Raw genomic sequence first — 21,685 nt, 5'->3', positions numbered from 1 at the left:
GCATCTGGATCGGGTAAGACACAATTGTTACTTAATCTTATAATGAGATGGTTGAAATGGGATAAGTTGTATTTAGTAGCACCATCAGTTGATGATCAACGATGCTACGATGTACTTAAAGATTTTGATGAAAACGCGCGATTACTGGATGACGACGTCATTAAATTTATAACCGATATTGTTGAAGCACCATCTGCTGATGATCTAGATGGATTTATTAATAATTTAGTTGTATACGATGATGTGATGCTAGACAAACAATCAAATCCAGCTAGAATATTTTATCGAGGAAGACATAAAAACACTGATGTGATATATGTTACTCAGCGATACGTACAGATTCCGAAAGTAATCAGGAGTAATATTAATTACAAATTCCACAGAGACTCTCTCAGTAAAGTGTCGACGCTTTTTTAAAAATCTGTCGACGCTTTTCTTTTTTTCGATCATTTGTAGGAAGGCTTATTTTCGACATTTGGACGCTCCTACAAAAAGGTGGGTTCGCCTTCCCTGCTGCTGGTCAAATTGAGAGTGTAAGGGCAATTTTGATAGTTCCTTTCCGAGTGATAGCTAGGTGGTTTTTGATGGCTGGTAGAGTGCTGTTAATTACTCCCTGGGGAGTGGTACTGTCATCATCTTGCGGTTTATGAAATGCCTGTAATTGGATGTTGGTGGTAGTGGCTTTTCGGTCTTTGGACGCAATTAATCACTGTCACCTAGAGTTATAGGATTTTCGGGCATTGTTAGTTAAAAATGATATTTTTATGGATAGTTTGGTTATTTAGTTTGTCATTTTAGTGCTGCCCACGTGGTATTGGAGTTTAAGGTTATATTTTTAATTGGTTTTTGTTTTTGTGTGCGGTGCGCGCGTGTCTGTGGTATTTGGATGTTCTTGGGAAAGTATCTGAACTACAGTTAGAGAGGTGGCAGGGTCCAGTTTCGTAATTTGGCCCCTGGCAAATTTCTTAACTTAAGGCTATGGTGTGACTTTTTCAGCTATTATTGTTTACTATTTATAGATATGGATATATTTGTGAACTAGGTGTTTTGGGCTTGTGTTGTTCTTGAAATTGATGTCAGTCATGTACACCTTCCATAGTTGCTCTGCAGTATGTTGATAGTGAAATACCCATAGTTGGCTAGGAAGAAGAGCTAGCTTCCCATAGCAGTAGACACGTGGGTTCAAGGCAAGCCGAGTATCTCAAAAACGGCTTGGATGACAACTATTCTGAATTGCATCAAACTATTTAGTAGACAATGTTTTTCAAAAGTTTCATCCAGGGAAAGGGCTTGCGTTTGCACTGTGAGTACTACATGCTGTCAAAAATGGCATTTGGATGTGAAAAATGCAGGTATAAAATAGGGGTTGGGGTGCATAAACCTCTTCTGCTATGAACTGCCATTGACTTCTCTGGTCAAGTGAATACTATTCTTATGCTCTGTTTTAATATAGGTATCTAAAAATATGGACCTTTTTGACCTCACTTGTGTATTTGATTTTTTATGATTTTTTATACTAGGTCACTGATTGCGGCATTAAATTTGTACATAAAAACTGGACCCTGCCCCCAGAGTTGAATGTGTAAGTAGGTTTATTGTTGTTTTGTAAGTTCGGTAGGGGTAGGAAGAGAGGGGAGTAGAAAAAAGAAGAAAGAAAAACAACTTAAAAAAAAACTTTCCTCCTTTTCCCCTCTCCCCCTTCCCCTCTCTTCTGGTTACTGTATGTTTTGCTAAATAACACAAAACATGGTTTGATCTAACTACTTTAATGGCTTGGTTCAACTGACTCAAAGCAGAAAACACGCACTAGTTTCTCACGCTAATGTTATCGTAACGCATATAGGGCTACAACTGAGTGAGAGCCTGGAGCTGACCTTAGGTGACCTGTAACTGTCAGACTATTTGTAGCAACATAATGTTAATACTATGAGACGCCATAGCGGACAAAAGCTGGTCCAATGAGAAAGTTGCAGTTGAAATTTCGATGTCGTATGTCGAGAAATCCAATATCACGTGTTGAATCAAATTGCATGTCCATCAAATTCCATTTTCTAGATCGATATTTTAGATTGTATACGTTGAATTATACAGTGGTGGTTTAAAGTTCTATTTCATATGTCGACGTTTTAGTGTATATTTTGGATTAGACAGCGGTGGTTGAAATTTCAATATCATATGTCGAGAATCCCTAATTCACACGCTGCATGTAACTGTTTGCGATGAAAGTTCCATTTCATATGGCGAGTACTTATTTTTCATCTACTGAATTTCAGAGCAACGAGAAGCAGTCTCCTTGTTTACAAATAACGCGAGAGCGACGTCTAGCGAATAAATTCATAGTAATTCTCGACCTGTGAATGGTAACTTTCAATCTGTAAATGCATGAAATGTAATGGCGCCTCATAACTGAATACACGAATGGTGTATCTTAATATTCGATATTATTTTGAATTGTTAAAGTGGACATTGTGTAATATTACTTTTAACACCAACACATCATTTCACCATACAAAAATAAAAGTTCTGACAAGCACAATAAAATGTCCAACCACCACTGTGAAATTCAACAGATACAATCTAAAAACTCAAGATACGAAATGGAACTTTCAGCACAATCAATGTGATTCAACAAGTTAAATTGAAACTCGAGACATGAGACATTAAAATTTCAACAACCGCCGTGTAATTCAGAAGATACAATATAAAAACTCGACACTGGACATCGAATTTTCAACCAGCGCTGTGTAATTCAAAAGATGAAATCTAAATACTCAGCATATAAAATGTAACTTTCAACATAAACTATTTGAATCAGTACGTAAATTAGGAATTCTCGACGTATGACATTGAAATTTCAACCACCGCTGTGTAATTCAAACGACACAATCTAAAACCTCTGCATAGAAAATATAACTTTCAACCACTACTGTTTAATACAACAGATACAATCTAAAATCTCGACTTAGAAAATGGAACTTTAAGGACAAGCATTACACAACACGTGAAATTGGAATTCTGGACATATGACATTAAAATTTCAACGACAACGTTCTGATTGGACACGCTTTTGTCCTCTACGGCGGCTCATATTAATACCGTATATTACCACAACTCCCCCTAAAAATGAGTTTTGTGCTTTTCTTTTAAATTCACATATTCATTTCTCCTTTTCTATTTTATAAATTTGTAAATATATTACTTGACAAGGTTCTATTTTGCACACGAATATATATTTCAAAAGTTTCTGGTGAGTTGTACGAGTTCTACTAATTGTAGCTAAAACTAAGTTCTATCCCTATGACATTCACAATCATTCCTACACTCATGAAAACAAATACATGGTGATATACTGGCATTGTCTATAGTCCTAATATTTTGTTCTTCAATCCAGTTGTTATCACTGCATATAAACTGATGTAATATAACCAATGTATTATTAAGCCCTTAAGCAATTCCAGTTTCTTGTATTCACAAGACATAATTTTTGAAATTGAGAAAAATTATCGAGTTCACATAACAAACTCTCTGTATCTTGGAGGCTTTTTTATTAGACGTCCACTCCTTGTTCGAATCTCTCCTGTCTGGTTTGGTTCATTGAGGACTAATGTCATCTTGTCATTCAGTTCAGTGACCTCCTTGTTAGCATCTTCGTATGTATGTATCAGATACACTGTAATATCTCTTTTGTTTGTAACAGATGTCTTCGGTTTCTCCTGTATAAAACACCATCCTGGATTTTCACATCATACAACCTTGGAGCACTATTTTTTCTGACGAATACAGCTAGTTCCCAAAGATCTTGTCTTCTGATTCTTACTTTGCCTCCAGAAGTCAGATTTGGAAGCTTTTATCTGTTCTATCATACTGTTTCTTTTGCTTATTTTTCTTTTTACCCAGTTTCCACTTTAAGTTTCTTTCTTTTATAACTTGAGGATGTAGCTGTATGTTGGTATTAGGATTAGTCGATCGAAACTCGGCGACTCATCAGTATTTATGCTGGAGAGCCTATATCATCAGTTGGTGTGTTTTGATACTCCAAAATCGATAAATATGAATCTTTTCCATCTCTCTTTGCCTTAATAAGAATTCCGTTGACAGTCTGAATAGTTCTTTCTGCTAAACCATTAGACTGTGGATATTTGGGACTTGACGTAGTGTGTTTGAATCCCCAGGTTTTTGCAAACTGACCATATTCTTTTGAGGAGAACTGTGGTCCATTATCACTCCTTACTTCTCGTGGTATTCCATGTCTTGCAAAAACTGACTTTGTGTGTGTGATTGCTGCGCTTGTTCGTGTATTTCCTAACTTGGCAACTTCAAAATATCTGGAGCAATAGTCTACTATCGAGACATATTTGTATTTATTACACATGAATAAATCTGTTTCAACCATTTCCCATGGTGCAGTAGATCGTGTAGACAACTACTAATGGTTCTTTTTTATTTGACTTTCTGTATTCCTGGCAAGTAGAACAATTCGATACTGTGTCTCCAATTTGTGTATTCATGCCAGGCCAATACATAATGTATCTTGCTCTTTGCTTTGTTTTCTCAATGTCCATATGACTTTTGTGCAACTCTTTTAGCATTTCTTTCTGAAGAGCATCTGGTATTATAATCTTTTAGCGTTAACAGCTCAAAACCATCACACTGATCTAAAGCCGGAAAAGAGCTGGAAAACAGATAATGAATATAACATTTTTTAATTTCGAGTACGGATAACAGTTTTATATCAATGTTCACTCTTAAACTCAATTTTAAGACTATTATGCACTGTGATTGTTTGTCGTTAGGATTTCAGAAATAGAGATATGGTTAAATTTATTTAGAAGGTTGATTCAAGCTAGAAAAATTGAATGGATGATGTTGAGTATTGAGAGGAATCGCCATCGAGTCTTATATTTCATTAACTTCTTGGAAATCATTCAACTATTTTTACTCAGATAATATTGTTTTGTTAACGTATCTAAAATTTGGTTTATACTTTTACTTGGTTTTGACAAATCAACCGTAGGACATAGCTTGTTCAACCAAATCTTACTTGTCCGCTTAAACGTTAAGAAAAACACATGGTCATACAAGTAGAGTATTAAAACTAACCGCAAAAAAGGATACAGTTGTGTCTATAAATAAAATAGACCATATATCTACCGAATCTGTGCATTTCAAATTTTACATAGTGTTTCTGAACTTTTATTTTGTGGAATATTTTATTAAAAAATGCAATAGGAACTTAACACATAATTTATGGTCCAACAAATATTAGCTTCCACCAGTCCCACTCACACATAAGCTTGATGGTTTAGCAATAAGTACTTAATTGTTTGATTTGCCAAGAAAAAAATATTCTAAGTAAACATTAGAGAAAAACGTTTCCAGCTGTTATATTCTTTTCATGTTGAGGCGTGGGACAACTTGAAGATGAGATTTTGTATATTTTCTCATTGTTGAGAGGAAGTTAATTTCTATGACTTAACAAATCCGTATATTGTGAAATAGAAGTGCACACAGAGATAAAATTTGAAAGAAATATTTGCATCAAGAAAAACAGCAGATATAACAGCAGATCAACAAGCGATGGCTTATCTTCTCGTTTATGACTTCAACTTTAACTAGATGAGCAACCTGGAGTCGGAAACCGAGTTGCAGAGTACCTACCTGCTGGAGCATTTTGTTTTTACAGTTCATTCTCCTCAGATTTAGAACGTGACATACAAGCATGTATTCACATACACTTCAATCGTTTACTTCATTTCAAAGATTTGCCGATCAACTTTCATTACTTTTTTAAAACATATTTACCCTAGAGTACCACGATCAGAGCACACCTCCCCGCTGCTCAGTACCCTACACTGGCTATCCATTCGATCCAGAATCCAACACAAAATTTGTTCTCTGTGCTACATTTCACTGCTGGACTCTAGTCCAACATACCTATCCGACATCACCCTTATGTACACACCAGCAAGATACTTACGCTCCTCTTCTGACAATCGTATACTCATTATTCCCACTATGAAAACAAAGTCATATGGACAGCGTTCTTTGCATACCAGGGCCCAGCAACGTGGAATGAATTGCCCACTGAACTTAGACACAAAGACACAGTGATCCCATTCAAGAGTGCTCTCAAAACTCACTTATTTTGACTGCAAGAACAAACTTAAAGACTTAATAATGTTTCCTACCTTAAATATTCTCAGCATGTTTTTTAAAATGTTTTCCAGTTTCATGGTGTTTGTTTTTGTAATCATATCATTATATATTTTTTTATCTTATAGGTGTTGTCTAATGTTGTAAAGCGCTTAGAGCTTCTAAAGATTAGGCGCTATGCAAAGTCCTAGTTATTATTATTATTAATTATTATTACCTTAGTATGGCCTGTCTCACTTGGTCATGCAAAGCATCAGCAGAATAATAACTTTCTTTTCCCCAAGGCCATTTTTACATAGGATTCTCCTTTCTTCCGGAGATGGAATAGCAGTAGAAGTAATGGAACTCAGACAAACAAAAGATCGAGTCATAGTGCGACCTAAAATAGAAATATGTATCACCGCAGTTTACTTGTTTTGGTGACTAGAATCAGAACATAAAAATGAGCAATATTTTCTGAAACTTTATATAAGTTTCTGTTGCATGAGTGAAGCAGCTAGGTATGTGTTTGTGAGACATAGATGCCCACACGTTCCTGTTGGACAAAAAATCAAGTAGAAATAAATATGCATGTATATATAACTCATACTTAGGTTTCATATTCTCTGTTGCATTTGTGTGTGAAAAATGTGATAAATTCCATTTGTGTAAATTTGAAATGTAGGCATTTCGTCAGAATTTAACAAAGTACATTTGTAAATCGTCAAACACACTAACGAAAAGACAAATCAGAACAACAACAACAACAACAAAACAGGGGAGAAACAAACACATAGTAACATTTGTGGACCGTAAGACAGACACACATCACGCAGACAGTCAATACAATAGTTGGGGTACTTATTTTATATTCAAAATAATACTAGTACAGAATATTAAAAAAGCCACAAACATTGTGCCTTGTTCTAGTGGTTAACTTGAATGTTGATGTGCTGTGGTGTTGGTGTCACATCAAGACAATAAAGGCTATTTATTGATTATATGTATGGGATAATCTATTTGTGTGTGAGTATCTGTGTGTACACGTTCTGTTAGATGCATTGTATGAAATGTATTTTTCCATTCATAAGTGTTGTAGTGGGTGCTGAATATGGCAAAAACAAAACAAAAACAGAAATAAAGCAACTTTATAAAATAGTGATAAACAGTGATATAATGAAGGGTACCTTTTCTTCTTCCATCAATCCTGACCAAATTGTTATCAGTCCTACCACTTCTCGCCCTATATGGATTTAATCTCTGTGCAAAATAAAAAGAACATGTGACAAGTCTAAATGAACAGAAAAAGATGAAGTGGGTTTTTGTCATATAACAAAAGATGATGCCTAGGTCATTACATTTTGGGGGAAATTGTAAAGGTACGCCCCTCACTAGTAAGGGGTGTGTGTTGATTGGCGGATTGTACCTTCTTTCAAGGTGTCCGCTTTATTCGGTTCTCGTCATCTAGGAGATGATTGCCCTCTGTGTTATTGCCCGAATCGAGTAAACTTATAGGTGGAATAAATAGAGATCTGAGCAGATATATAGAACAGAATGACACGAGCCCCCGTACGAAAAGAATCGAAATTTAATCAATTACATAAACACTGGAGATAATACAATACATTAGGAAGATACACTTCTTTGGAATAAATCTTTCACCGAATTTTTAAAAAAACAACAAATATATTTATAAAAATAGCCGATCTGTTTTACTGATAGAATTAGTCACCATACGATCGAGTGAACAATCGAAGTCGTTGCCCTGTACAATTGCATAACCTGCTTAGCTCTGGTTCCCACCAATTTCACTGTAGCTGTTCTCTGTCCTTTCGCACTTTCTTTCCTTCCTTTTTCTTTATTCTCTCCATCCTTTCTACTGCTTCGCCTCCCTCGGTCCTCTTTCTTTGTGTGGGTAGGTGGTTATGTAAGCATGTAGATACACAGCTAATTGAATGCGTCGGTGCTTCGGTACATTTGAGGATACATCGGAAGAGCTATTTTCCCCTTATAAAACAAACAAAAACGACCTAAATTTTCCGTCGGCTATCCTACTGGGAATAGATCACCCCCCCCTTCTCGTTATCAGTTCTTACTATCGGCATTCAAACAGATACCAAAGGCTATTTAGTCGGGCCAAGCATGGCAGACCGAAACAATCCTAGTTCCATAAAATTAATGTACTTCCTAATGGCTAGAACGGTTCCAGTCTCGTGTCAATTACACAAATGAATGATTGAAATTCATTACAGATCGTAATTACGCTATTTCAGCGAATACACACATTCAAGTCTTTATCATACGTGAAATCATTTAAGATCGGTGAATTCAAACGGATTCCCGTAACTCATATTAATAAAGGTTATACATGAATTCTTAGAATACCCAATTCCCATATAAACAAGACGACAAATTCAAACAATTCGTCAACTTATATAAAGGTTATACATAAATTCTTAGAATACCAAATTCATATACAAACAGGACGACAAATTCGAACAATTCGACAATCTTATATAAAGAAGATTATTGTACGAATTCACACACACACACACACACACACACACACACACACACACACACACACACATATATATATATATATATATATATATATATATATATATATAAACTCAACACAGTTATATTCATATCAAGAGAATTGTTTTACGAATTTAAACAACTAAATTCATGCACATATTATCAAATAATTCAAGCAAAATATTATATTGGCACAAACAAATTTCAGGAAATTTTGACGCACATACCTTGTATTTTTCTCGCTCCTACAACCAAATTGTGACCGTTGAACTTTCAGTCCTCTGGTCCCTTGGACAAGTGTTTTACGAAGGAGAATATCTTTCAAATTCCTCTCGGAGTCCACGTACGTTTACTCTTTCAGCAAAGCTTAGACTAATTAGATTTTTTCGATGTGGTGATATTAAAACTAGGAAATTTAGTGTGGGAAACACGCCCCTTATTTAGCGTAACCAAGGATGAAATGTATTTGCCGCCTTTTATAACCTAGGCGCCAAATCTGGGGTCAGTTTGACCTCATACGTTGCGACTAACGGTTTATGGAAATTTTCAATTCTGACAGTTGCACTATGAAATCGAATTTTAACCGTGTCCCTAATAGTCCGTCTGGCTGCTATATAAACAAAATTGAAATTAGGCTCACTACTGTCCCCGACCAGATATTTAGAAATTCTTGCAGTATAGCGATTTAACAAGCGCCTGTCTCCATAAATCTAATTAATTGTTCTCTGGTCTCAACTAATGTGTTCTTCATAGATCGAAAGAAATTTGCCCCCTCACAGAAATCAATAACATTTCATGGTGATATTCGTGTACTCTCCTATTAAAAGAAGACCTATTTGATACACTAGGCTTCTATGAATATTACAGGGCTTATGTGTACGGAAACACATTCTATGAATCATAACATTTCAATAAAAGTTTAGCGGATATTATATTTTTTACACAGTAGCAATAGGACATTAGCAAGTTACGGATAGGCAAATATTTAAATTAGTCGGCGTTAATAGTTTCATTGTTTTTCTCACAGCATTTAATTCAGTTTATTGGCTGTTGAATCTGCTAACTTAATTAAATTGATTAAATTGTACGGTTGCATAAAATTAAGTTAAAATTCAATTTTAAAATCTTCGTGGCATCAACAACTTAGGATGACAGACAGAAAGACGAAACACCGTGATGACAATGATGTAGCTCGTGGAATTAAACAGTGCAAAAAAGAGGGGTTTCTTGAAATTATATACCATTGTTCTACTAAACAAGCGCCTGTGTTCCTCCGATACCGATGCAGATGATGTGTGACTCGCAGATGAACCAGATGCCGAGGATATAACTGATGATGAGGTTGAGGAAATCTAGTCTGCGACCCTACTCAAGATAGACATGGCATCATCAAGGTTTGTACTCGTGTCTGAATTAAGAACAAACTTAGTAACTAGGAGACGGTTAATCACCAATGCGTCACGAAACATATGTTTTAGAAACAGTTACTTTTGGTTGGCAAAAAAGATAATACAACTTGAATTTAGTTCTACTTAACAAGTCAGATTTTATTTATTTTCTGGATAATAAGAAATGGTGTTTATTGTGCAATCTTCTGAAAGTCAGCGGAGAGAACTCTATAAATTGTTTTGCACATCCGCGGCAGAGTTATCTCCGTTATCTGTATCTAACACTATTGGGACATAAGAGAACGATATCCAGTTTTCATACAAGTATGAAAACGCTGATCTGGTTATCTTCTCTGCAACCTGTTGGACTGAACGCTGATTAATACCGAAATACTTGCCAGCCGCGTTCATTGACTGAAATATTATCTCTTCACCGGTTTCTGTATTTAAAGATTTAACGACTCTAGGAACCTTTTTTTTTTTTACATCTTCCGGTATTCCCCCGTGCAGAATTCTTACTCTGTGTGATAGCTTACAGGTTAGATAAATTATTATTAAGTTTTTTTCCATCAATATGATCGATCACAAGACCGTCTTTGATCTTCCCTTAAAAAAACCTCGAATACAAATCTATGATTGTACTAAGTTTTTTCCCTACTTTTAAATTTAAGATAACCAGTATTATTAACTACACCAACTGGTTTCTTCAGCCGACAGTGTCTGATTGCACTATCACAAGATGTTTCGTAATTCTTGATGATGGGATGTGGGACAAATTCTTTTTGCTCCATTTATATGTAATATTATTTGTCTAAATGATAACTTATCTTCAAATCTGGCTATATAGTATTCAGGAGTTATTATAACCTTATCAATGACCTTGACAGAGTCAAGGGTGTTATTTTTTTGTCATAATACCGCTTCAATTCTCTTTATCTCTTACCACCCCAACGCGCGCACAGCTGTGTTTTATCTCTAACTCCAACACCACATCTTAAACACGGTTGTGGACCAAGACATCCTCGTCGAACGCTTTGTAAATGTTGACCGCTGAATTCATTAACGCAGAATTTGTTATAAGGAATTGAAGATCCTACCATCAACCACTTGCACTGATTTCGTAATTGAGTCCTTTCGGGATGATGGAGCATTTCACACATGGTCTACATTCAAAATTGTACGCGATGACGTCATTGATGCTACAATGAACGATACACGTGCGAAAACGATTATTGATTACCTTGATAATCAGAAATATTTTTTCAGAATAAAGTTTATTGTGTTAGCAGATTCCGCTACGTGAATTATCCGTGACAAAAGTGACCCTTTCCTTGCTAATGGAACGCTGAGTGATATTGCCAGACCATATTACGTTCCAGCGTACCCTGTGATCGCGGTTATTTATGGAATTTATCAGCTAAATGATACACCGAACATCAATGATCTTGCACCAGTGAGATTTTCAAGGTTGAATAGTGTAGCCGAACGAGTAATCGTACATTTTACAAATGCGATACGTGGAAACGGGTTAACTAATCAGCGACGTTCGCGGATAAACAAATGGGCCGAATCGGTCAAGGATACCGGAGCTACAATAAATGATGTTGCCGAGTTATCAAGTAAATTAAAATTTCCGAAAGTAGTAAAAACGTTAACCGGAGAGATTTTATATGAACCAAATAATAAGTCAAAGGGATCGCCAATTGAAATTATTGATCATAATGCGCACGCCTGGACCAGCGCAGTCACAATATTTCCACGGAATCGTACTGTAAGATTTTACTCCCCAGAGAACTCTGGGGGAAATATGTTTGATTTTATTCACGCGTTAAGTAAAAGCGATCCTGTGTCAGTATGGTTATTTAAATGTTCTGATGAAGGATATGATCAATTTATACGACCTAACGGTGATTTATATCGTCGAGAATCTCTTCATGAAACAATGAGAAAACTCGCGGAAAGATTTTCAACAGAAATTCGTGGAAACCAACACGAACTCGATTTCTCGAGGATGTTCAAGCTAGTTGTGTCGAATACGGGCATGGCGGTTTCTGGAAGACCAAGTATGATCGTGACGATATGATATCCGTTGACATGATCGCGTGTTATCCGGGGAGTTTTCTTGGTTACGGAGAATGTCATAAGTATTTTGCGCGGTTTGGACATCCCATGAACGAGATGACAAGAGTTGCCAAAAACGGATAGTTACCCGATTTTGATCTAACTGGATTCGCTCATGTGTTGTCTTTCGAATTCGCTAAGGATCTTCATCCGTGCTGTTATATTTGGTTTGGCAGACATTTTTCAGAAAAACGCTGGGTACCAATAGTGTTATTACGATATATGCTTGACAGGAAAATATTAATATCGCTGACGGTCAGCGAGGCAATTATATCGTATCGGAAGCAGACCGAATTTTGGTTATCTACACCTGAACAGCTCCCTTATCCTGCTGACGCTGGCGACTTTGATGCGCGATTAGACATTTTTGCGAAAAATACCACCCAAGAAAGCATTGCAAAAGATCTCGGTAGAAAAATAATCGGTAAATTTACTCAGGGTGGCTCATATGATCATCAACGGCATTGTGCAAGATTGATTATGGATCCCACCGAATATAAATTCGTGGTCGCTGATGCATCACCGAGAAATATATTTTGTAATCGGGAAGACGCTTACTTGTCTGACGGGAAAAGTTGGGTACAATTGTTAGTTACATTGATGGAGAATCTCCTCAGTATACTCATTTAAGATCTTCAATGCTCGCTTATGTGTTTATAAACCTGTTATCGATGATGAACAAATTTCCTCGCACCGCAGTCAGAGTTGCCACGGATTCATTTTATATCGATGGTAAATATTCAGAATTACTGGCTCGGTTTACGAGTACTGATGCATTATGGGGTTCGTGGAGAATAAAAGAAGAAACGTTACATAATTTTTGTGAATCCGCGGATGTTGCGGTTAAAGATATTTATTATAAAAATAATCAGATATCAGAATTATCGCGGCGTCCGTGTATGATCCAGTATCCCGACACAAAACCGTATATTTAAGCGGACCGGAAGGTTGTGGTAAGACAACACGAGTTATTGAATTATTTCGACAGAATTGCGATGACATGATTGTGCTAACAACAACACATAGACTTGCACGAGAAATGAAACAACGAGGAGTGCAATCATGTACTTATCATAGCTTTTTCAGATAAAAGGGTAATGCATAGACTCCTGATCGAATGGGAGAGATATATTTTCCTGGTATCATCATTTGGGACGAAATATGTACAGTGTTGCTAGATATATTAAAAATGTTTCTCGATTGGCTGTTTTTGAAAAATACAGCTGTGATAATGTGCGGCGATCACGGTCAACCACCACCGTTTGTTGGACCATCTCCTCATCATTGGCTAAAGGATTTTGTATATTACTATGAATAAATAACCGATGATCATAGATCACTTGATGCAGAATTAAGAGGATTTAAAAAATTAATCAGACTACAACCGAACAAAATTCAATGTGAAATAGCGAGTAAAATAATTTCGGAAACTTCTATGAACGACTTTTGGGAAACGTGGAAACCAAATGATTTGATAGTAGCAAGTAGAAAGATAGTTAGGGATACACTTCAACGGAAGTTATTTCAGTTACATAAGGAGAAATTTTCAGCGTTACCAACTCCGTTCTGTTATAGACCAACTGATACACGGCGACAGAATATCGACGTTGACATACCCGGACAAACTGAGAAACAGAATCTGGTGTTGAATGATATTGTTTTGGTTCCTGTCAGTGTTGTCGAGAATGCATTATCGTTGGATAAATCTCCGTGGACGCTAGGATACGCGATGACGATACATTCATCTCAAGGATTAACTATCTCTGATACAGTTGTTTGGATTGTTGATGATCGTATCGAACGGTCAAACTTAGTTTATTTGGCAGTTAGAAGAATATCTCAGCTGCGGAGAATTGTCATGGACGCGCCAGTGATCAATGATGATACTGACAACGATATAGTAAGAAGATAATTAGCAGGTTATAAACAATGTGACAAAAAAAATAAAAAATAAACGCGATTTTGATCTTGACGTTGAATTTATCAACGCGCTGAAACAACAGCAGAATGATCATTGTGCGAGCTGTAATTGTGTAATGTTATGGCAGTATTCGAGTAATAATCCAAAACAATTTACCGTGGATAGAAAAGATACTAGTCGCGGTCATACACGAGAAAATGTGATGCTGACCTGTCTTGAATGTAATCGACGTAGGGGTGCTGGCACCCTTGTGCTAGTTAAGTGATCGCGGTGGTAATTGTGTGTCTTCGGGAATTACTTGCAATTGTTCACGTGTAAATCAACGTTGAGGAGCAGTGGAATCTAATCTGTAGATTGCAGGTCTACCAGCGGATCTTACCACGCTGGAAATTTTGTGTGTCTTGATACTCCAGACGGGATCAGTCACTCTTTTTTCACCGCCTTCAAGTTCACCAGGTTCATATAAATATCTTACAGTCACATTGCCCAGCACCGGTTGTTTTGAAAAATCACTTCATTGTATTGTTATACGCGCGCTTTTGATTGCATTAACGGGTTTCAACGCAGTTGTTCGAGTTATTTCATTATTTAGCGCAGCTGTCACACTTGGTAATCTTCCAACCCATTCACGAGATCTCTTGTCTTGAATGAATTCCTTCGCGTATTGATATGCAAATAACCGCTCAGCAAGTGTTCGATTAAATCGTTCAACGATTGCCTGATCACGATGAATTGCAGTATGTCCTCGTCTGATGATGAAGTTTTTTTTTGTTTTTTTTTTCATTAAAGATGATACTGCACCCTGAAATTCTTTGCTAGAATCAACTTGTAACAGCTGTGGCCATCGTAGACTACCACGTTGATAAATTCGTTTAAACGCAGAAGCTACCTCGGTTGCTGTCTTTGTTGACAACGGCTCTGCTTCTTTGTATCTACTTGCAACATCACCGACAGTTAACGCGTATTTGTACGTTTTACGACGTATAATATCATGTGGTAAAAATAAAATATCAGCCTGATGAACTTCATTAGGAACGCTGACATCAAAATGTGCATACAGTATTGTTTTAGGCGGTGGTAGATATTTTTGCCATATTGCCTGTCGGGCTAACCACGCTTCAGCAGTAGAACGTTCGACACCTGCTGCTTCGGCGAGTTTACTAATCGCTGCTCTACCTTTCCAGTATCCTCTTGGGGAATAATAAATCGATTCCATTATAATAATAATCGGTTGATTAATTACCAGCACCTAGCACTAGTTTACCCTTCATTGCAGATCTTACTAAACAATTAGCTAATGATTCCTTGAAAGATTTATTTGTAATGGAATTTAGCGCATGAATTAATTTTACATCTGCGATATGTCTATGCTGCAGATCTTTACTTTTAATAAGCTACATCATGAACATGACACGCTTTATCAATAGGGTTTATTGGATACTCACCTGGTTTTGGTTGGTCTTGATTATCAAGTCTGGTTCCAGGACCACACTAATTATATCTTGGGAGATGTTTTTCTCCTGGGTATTTAGCCCATGGAGTCCCTGGTAATTTTCCTAATTTTGCTGCAATATCACTTCCTCGTTTTTTTTTTAATAAACATTATCTGGCTTTGACTGTGCGGGAATAAATTTAAATTTCTTTGTACCGCATCGTTCACACTTACCTGTAACTGCTGATCTGTTATTTTTTGTTGTAATAATTGTTAGATCACTTGTTGGGGTACGTGCCCTGCATTTCACACAATATAAATCCATATTATGTATTATATTTCTATAACATGAATGTAATTGATTTCCCAGCGACAAGAAAACAAGAACCAGTCAAACATCATGCAGCGCTGCCAAATTCTGTCCGTATGATTATCATAGGTCCATCAAGAAGCGGTAAGACACAACTGTTACTTAATTTGATAATGAGATGGCTCAAGTGGGATAAGTTGTACCTGATTGCTCCGTCTGTAGATGACCAGCGGTGCTATGCTGTACTTAAGGATTTTAATGAAAATGCAAAATCGTTAAATGAAAACGGAGACGATGTCGTTGAATTTAACACTGTTATCGATGAAGCACCAAGTATTGATGATATTGATGGGTTTATCAACAGTTTAGTCGTGTACGATGATGTAATGCTGGACAAACAGTCCAATCCAGCTCGGATATTTTCCAGAGGTAGACATAGAAACACAGATGTGATTTATGTAACCCAGCGGTACACACAAATTCCTAAAGTGATCAGGGATAATTGTAATATTCTCGCTGTGTTTAACGGAGTCAATACTCACAAGTTACGAAATATTCATCAGACCTGGTCTAGCGGTGATATGGACATAATTAAGTTTAGAAATTTATTTAGTCAGGCTCAGTTAACCCCACATGGATTTATAACAATAAACTTGCATGATCCTCGAACACGATACAGAGTCGGTCTTGATACAATTTTTGGATAATAGCAGCAGAGAGGGCGCTGTCTCCAACTTGGCACCGACGCGATCGCTGCGATTTTTCGATCAGAAAAACTTAGCGATAGGCTGGGTAAGTCAATTAGAGTTTATTAAGTTAGTTGACAGGGTTGCCTCATACCGGGTACTGAGACAATCGCGATTTGTTTGTTTTTTCCTGCGATTTTCCAGGAAGGCTTATTTTGTGAAACGGAGAGTGAACCAATTAGAGGCTGTTCACCCTCTCTGCTGCTCTCTCAAAAGATTGTTTTTACTAAAATCTTACTTTCATTATAAACCAATCAGGGACAGTCAAACCCATATATACTCTATTTATCTTCACTGATTTATAGTATGGTTCTTGTTCTTTCACATCTGTAGTAATGAGAGTCCTTAAACAACTCTCAATGGTTGTAAGCCTTTTTCGACCATTCTGAATGGACACACTGTAATATAATGTTCGAGTAACAGAAATACCATGGGATAACCAGAGACCAATAAAATCGAATAGTCAAGTTATCTCCCCTGCAGTGATGCTGCCAGGATTTCAGGATGTACTCTAAGTTCTGTGTGTGCGTGATCTCCAATGAGGAAGTGGTGGCATTGTTAAATATCTCCCTAACACTTAAATATCTGTCACTCTTTCTTTCTGTTCCACTCTGTTACGGTTCTACTGAAATCAAAATTCTCGAAGAGATGTTATCTCTAGTTGTACAGCGATTATTACTGTGATGTCATTGGGCATGGTCACGTGGTTGTGGTGAGGTCTTGGTTGGGATGGCATAAAGACCATAGGCTTACTCCATATTTGACAGCTAATTATGATGTTGTCAAAAACATTAAAAAATTCTAACAATTCAGTTGGACTCGGATACTTGATTCATAGTCCATAAACAGGTTCTAAAACTGATGTGTTTATTTTGGAGCTATGTTCCTCCATCACATTCAAGATTTGGATATACCAAAGGTGAAATTGGTACAGTTGCATCCTAAACTACTATCGTGGCTACTTCAAATGTTATTTAATGTGAGACTTTAATGCAAGAAGTCGTAGCTTCAGTGATTTTTGGGTTAAAAAAATTAATTTCTTCTCAAACAACTCAATCTAGTGTAGATTACATTGTTTTTTAATGATACGGTGAGAATTCTTGATGTGTAAAAATTGCGCAAGAAATAAACATCAGATCAGAAAATTACTACCACTGGGAAAATACTGATAGGAATATACAGAAATAATATAATTATTTAAGTAGAATATGTGGTGACAATATGAGCGCTAGTTCTACAACTTTGTGCACAATACATCTTGTACAACTATTCCGTTGTTTCTAACAGCACTGTAATATGGCAATAATTTCTGTTCACTTTTTACTTTAGTCCCTTGCTAATAGTTTTAGATTTTACAACACTAAGCACATTTTACCTTTTGACAATAACACATCATTACAAATATTTAGATTGCAAGAAAATAGAAGTTACAATTTTATTAAAAGCACTGGTACCAGTAAGACTAAAGGAGATGGTTAAAAAAAAGAATCAGGATGAACAGATTAGTAGTGTAGTAAAGAATCCATATATCAGAATAACATAAGTATTTTTTCATCAATTTCATCATCAGTTAATGATACTGCTTAAAAATATATTGTACTAGATAATAGACTTTTTTAGTTACCCATTTTGTAATACAAATACCAAATGATGGCTTGGAACTAAGTGCCAAAAGGTCTGCAGAAAATACCACCATGATCAAAATATACACAGGAAGAACCGAACACAAACAGGACAAATTTTATCCATCTTGCTTTGAGTTTACACAGATCAGTCAGTCTCTTATGTTTAATGTCATTTAATTTTTGCACATTGAGAGCATGTACATCATTTGGTCATACATCTGCATGATATAAAAGTTTGTCTTTTTATTCTTTTGTTGCCACAGTGGTTCTGCCAACTTGAGATCTAAACACACTTAATTATGTTGTATGGGGATTCTCTGATGTTCCCTATGAGCATTAATCTGTTAATTGTTTCTGAATTTAATATGATCCTCCTCCTCGGTGTACAAATATTATTCTGACTGTGAACTCCTTTTATTGCCTGCTGTCTGAAATGCATATGCATAACTAGCTTGAACAAGTTACTGTTCTTTATGGTTTTGCAATTTTCAACATTTCACATGTATGGCCCCATGGGTATTCTCTCTTGGATATCTCTGTCCCAAAAAGAAAAGTTTTGAACCAGAGGTCTCGTTAGGATTTTAAAACTAAGAGTCCATGGTTCCCATTTTGGTAAAAATATGAGTCCCATCAGGAAAAGTTGCAGTCCCCTCTCAGAAAACTATGCCAATTATAAGAACTATTGGTTGCATTAGAGTTTAATTTCTGCATTATTTAAAACACTGACATAGCTCTTGTTGTCCATCAGAGTGAGTCTGAATTTTTTCGATCCAAGGAAGGTCTTATTCAAAGCACTAAGCTAGGCATCACACACTTTCTTACACTTGGCTACTGTCCCTTTCAAACTATCAGTTCTAGCAACTTTAGCCCTCTCCTGAATCTCACAATTTTCGTCAGTTTGCCGTTGAACCCCAAATTACTCATTCAAGTCTGTGTCTCAACATGTCATGATTCCGAGGTCACGTGCACTGTTTATTCTGTTACACTCGGAAATGAACACAAGAATGAAAGCTAAACATTGTTTATTTGATGTACTGTTATAAATGACCACATGTACATCTCTGGGTATTTCTGCCTCTGAATTCAAGCACTGTAAATATCAGTAGATTTTCTCACCCAGCTGCCAGTCAAAGCCTTTGATCTTGCCGCCCAGCTATTGCAGCACGCTCTTTTGATGTACTCTTATCATGGTGACAAGGGGGGGGCGGCTTTCAACCACTAAATTCTGTCATTGTAAATATCAGCACAGCTAACTGATCAACACATTTTCCCACTATGCAGGTGACTGAAGCAGGACTGGCAAGTCTTTGAATTTTACCGCCCACCTAAATAAAAAAAATTGGCGTCCAAATACATGTGATTATAAGCGTTTCCGAGACCTCTGTCAGTTTTCACTAACATGAACCCTGCCAAAGATTCACTTCCTTGAATCAGTGTTTTGCTGCCTCTTATGCCAGATTTTTCTCTTCCATAATGCTGTATTAGGGTTTTAAGTCCAACATTCCCATAGTCTGCTTGTTTAGACATGGGTATATTTAATAAATATAACCGGCATATTGTCCATCCAACACGTACATCGGACTCGCACTCAACATCAATTTTAGGCTCAAAATCACACACTGGTATTTCCAGTGACATTTTTCCAATGTCCAACAGACCGATATACATGAAATTCATTGTCATCATAGCTATCACCTGCCAGTATTTGCCGACGAAAACGTCGTCTGAAGACAAACTGTGTTGTAATTCAACCATTTTGGTTTCCTGTGTGGCCCTTATTGGAAACATGCATTTGTAAAACTTCCACGATGAAAGTAAGGCTAAAACTCCATAAAATGCTTGTTCCAGGGCCAATGAACGAATTAGATTTAGTTTAACAGCCATTCATGTCGAACTGAAGTATCCAGATATCTGGATGTCGCATCAAGCGCTGTGAGACAGCAGTGGCAGCGCGAATTACGTCGCGAAATGCACTTTTAAAGTTAAAAGTTTAATAAAAATTGCATACTGCGCAAAGCACATTTTTTATATCTGCAGCGTTGACGTAATTTGCCGAACGTGTATCACTGCTTTAAAAGTACACGAATTCGTACAAATTACATGCACTCTCATGTACTGGCATCATTTTCTGACCCAATGTTTTATTCACGTTAGACCGCTAGGAGGGGGGTTAGATGCGATTTTAAATATATATTCATTTTTTTTTCCCCTTCTTTCTGACGACCCCATCAGCGCTTTCTCATTTTGTTAGCACAACCCACAACAGAATTGATTTTCTTAACCAACCTTCCACTGTCAGAATCAAAATAGTTCGAAACACAACCTCCTACAGAAGTTGTTTTGAAGTGCCGTCCCTGGGGGGGGATATATATTTTACTGGAACAGCCCTGATGGCAAATTTTACAAATTTCCAGAAAATTTAAATTAAATTATGTTATCATTTGGTTTCATTTTTGCCTCTCTTTTTTATCTCTGGGGTAAGGTAGGTGGGTTTAATAAGTTTTCTAAAGGAAAAGTGGTTACTAGGCCTGTGTTGATGATGCATATATGCCCCAACTGCAGCCCTTACTAAGCTAAAAAGGAGTTAATGAAAGAAAGAAAAAAATATATGCTGAAAGCATGGAAATCTTAACAAGGTAATCAAGGTAAACAGATGCATGTTGTAAAAGGATGCAACATGTACAAGATTTAACTGCTGTGGATGTAAATAATAAATATTTTGTTTCCAGAACTGGATTGTAACTTTGAAGTGTTTGCCACTCCAAGTTAAATTCATCTGGCATAGCACTTGCACCTATTAAATATGCACTAATAAAAGGTAACATGGTATAAAATAAATAGAACATTTAGCAATGCACCTGACGAAGATGCGTTCATCATCAAAAACGACTAGTAAGCACCATATTTACTCTCACCATGTCCAAATGCAAACTGTACAGACCCAGATATGTTGTTGCATAATACACCAGCATATCTAGGTCTGCGCAGATTTGCAGAAGTAGTCAGTATAATAAACAAGATAGACCTGATTTGTTTGCTGTCGGACTCCATTTTTCAGCCAGTATAAGCAGTAGTTAAATACTTATTGTAGTTATGGGCTTAATGCCATTGTTCAGCACATAATAGGCTATACATGATGGCCAGTATATCTGGTGGAGGAACAACTGGGAAAGAACCACCAACCCATAGGAAGCCACTGGCAAGCTTTCTCATATACCACACTGGCCAAGTCTGAGACTCAAACCTACATGGAGAGAAGTGAGATGTATGTGATCTGTAAAGGAAAGCACATTAGTCCACTCAGCCACCTGGTGATCTACTTAAATAGGAGTGATGTGCACAGATAGTGGGTAAATTCATACAGCATGTCATTTTAACACCTGTGTGTATGTAATACGTAAATTCATTATAAAAGGAAAAATAAAGTTCTCTCACTAAATGTGTAGAACATATACAACATACACAAGTG

General features: G+C 36.7%; 1 long non-coding RNA gene across 1 annotated transcript; it reads right to left on the bottom strand.

The window, feature by feature from the left end:
* Nucleotides 1-1,605: 1,605 nt before the first annotated feature.
* Nucleotides 1,606-8,669, bottom strand: LOC149780946 (uncharacterized). The gene is made up of 4 exons (XR_016415182.1): nt 7,915-8,669; nt 7,320-7,392; nt 6,371-6,532; nt 1,606-4,672 (listed from the first exon to the last, which is right to left on the bottom strand). It is a non-coding gene; the product is annotated as an uncharacterized LOC149780946 (long non-coding RNA).
* Between the last annotated feature and the right edge of the window lie 13,016 nt (nt 8,670-21,685).

This window comes from Sinohyriopsis cumingii, chromosome 16, assembly GCF_028554795.1.
Source record: "Sinohyriopsis cumingii isolate HCF-2022 chromosome 16, ASM2855479v2, whole genome shotgun sequence".
Taxonomy (NCBI): Eukaryota; Metazoa; Mollusca; class Bivalvia; order Unionida; family Unionidae; genus Sinohyriopsis; species Sinohyriopsis cumingii.
The sequence above is the reverse complement of the archived record's forward strand: the minus strand, read 5'-3'. Positions and strand labels throughout refer to the sequence as shown.